The sequence below is a fragment of the Musca autumnalis genome, unplaced genomic scaffold (assembly GCF_047663935.1).
Source record: "Musca autumnalis isolate F117 unplaced genomic scaffold, ASM4766393v1 scaffold_43, whole genome shotgun sequence".
Classification (NCBI taxonomy): Eukaryota; Metazoa; Arthropoda; class Insecta; order Diptera; family Muscidae; genus Musca; species Musca autumnalis.
In genome coordinates this window covers 80,422-82,858 of record NW_027412011.1, presented here as the reverse complement: position 1 = coordinate 82,858, position 2,437 = coordinate 80,422, and positions in this window count along the sequence as shown.

The window sequence follows — 2,437 nt, the reverse complement described above, 5'->3', positions numbered from 1 at the left end:
AGGCCAATATTCTACCAGGCATATTAGGAGGGATCTTCATGATCTAGATAGACGGTCCAGCGTTATATGCAGGTTCAAATAGCATGCGCACGAATGCAATCACCGATGCCACAAATAACTATCGTGTGAATGGGGTCCTCGGAGAACATTCACCATACATTGCATTTAAGGAACGCAAACTCGGGATGGTGCAGCAATACTGCTGAAGATATAAAAATCCTCTTTTGATGCTCAACAGTCCTTTAAAAGTGTTCCAAACCAACCACAATCACCACTGTACACCGCCTTATTTTCATTTAGTTTGCATTGTATGCAAGAACATCCTTCAATAAGTTTTGTGGTTACGGGTTTTATGTTTTTCCACCTCGCAACACCCTTCCCAGCTTTACTGGTGTACTGTGTAAAAAATGTTTATGAAAGTGGGTAGTGGTTGAGTATGGAGTGCATGTTTCTGCATTTGGTGCACTTTGTTTGTTCAAATTTTTTCTTTATTTAGCTGGGTCGGTTTCTGCTCTCCATTGAAAAACACAAATGAACCGCAAAATAACATGAAAATGCCAACGCCACCACCATCATCACCAGTCATCCAAACAGCCAGCCAACCAGCAAGCAACATCAGCAGCAGTAGCATCTTTCACCAACAAGAGGATATTTAAGAAAATGCACAGGAAAATGGGTCTTTTATCTGACAATAGAGTAGGGTATCCTTGTATTAAGACCAGGCTTAGCAGCTAAAGCGCGAAGGGACAGGGTGGTGGCAAGCGTAATAGTAAAGTGAGATTTTCAAGCTATTTAGAGTTGAAATGATTGCTCGAATGTTTGTTTGTGTGGGTGAGTGAGTGTGCGTTGAGTGCATTGTGAGTCCCTTTGTGTGGTGCTGTTGTTGTTATTGCTGCAGTATTGCCAGTATTTGGATTTTCTTTCCGCTTCATTTCCATTTGGGTTCATGAAATTGCCCAGCAACAATAACAAACAACATCATCTTCGAATGGTGCTGCAGCATGTAACAGACACCGCATTACATGAAAGATAAACACAAATTTTCTTGTTACAGTTGCTCTCGTTTTGCTCTACTCTTTGCCATTGTTGAACCGGTTAAGTTGTGGTCGTTTTAAGAAACATGAAACTGTGCGCTTTCTGTGTCGAATTGTTCCTAGTTTTGTTTTTTATTTAGCAGGTTTTGAAGTGGTTGTTATTTTATTTATTATCTCATATTGCACAAAAACAGAAACGATTTGTGGGTTCAAAATAGGATAACTAAAATTTGGTAATAATTCCAAAGCAGATTTAGCTATTTGAAATGTGTAATTTCTTGAAATATGATCTGATGCAGAATCGTGATGAAAAACAAGTAAAAAAGTATTAGTCGGATTTGACGACATAGATACGAAAGTTGCACGATAACTATGTATCTGGCCTAACAATGAAAACGCAAATATTTACCATCAAAAATAGTTTTACTGTTTTCGTAATTAGTCTCCAGAAGGAATAATACACTTTTTCCACTCCGATTGAAACACCACCAAAACATGATTTTTGAACGCTTTTACAGCATCTTCTGGCGACGAAAATCGTTAATCTCGCCTTTTTTCGTGATATTCTGAATCAAATTAAGTCACTGGATCCCCAGTCAGTGCTGAGAGAGCTTGCATTGTCATGGTGCCGAATGATTCGTCTGCTCTCTTCGTGTTTCGATTTTCTCAGTAGACATCAGGCAAACAAATTGTAGTGTACCACTCAGAATTAACCGTCCTACATTTTTCAAGCCGTATAGTCGCCACACGGTCAGTTTTGCCGAAGAAACTGGTGACTATTTGCTTTGAACATGAACAACTTTCAACTTTCGTTGGATTTTGGTTCGCTTTCGAATGCCTAAACGGTCAATTCCTGTTTTGTTTCACGCTCCTAAGCATAGATCCAAGAGTCGTAAATGACGATCTTATAAACGTTGTTTGAAGCACTGCAATCGTTTTTATTTACAATTCCTTTGCACCAATCCACAAGAATCTTTTTGATCAATTGTCCAAATTTACTGGATCCAACGAAAAAAATCCATTTTTGCTGTCATATGTTTACGCAATATCAAATGTTAGTTGATGAAAGTAATGCGCAAGGATGCCTCTATCTCACGGTATTTAACATGGCGATTTTGCATAGCCCGTCACGCACGGTTTAATTTTTTTCTAGCGCAACGGTCGATTTTGGCCGACCCTCATGACCTTCCTTTTTTGGCGAGTGTCGGCCCCGATTGAGTGACGTAGGGGATGGAAGATACTAAGGAACGGTCCTGACCGGTTTTAACATGGCAAAGTCCAGGATTTATGTTGGCCCCTCTTTCATTTCAAGTGGACACTGATCTGTTGTCACCTAGGGAACTGCCTTTAACACGCGTTAAAGGTAGTGAGCTAACATGTGCCGCGCGTTCACCCATAAGAAC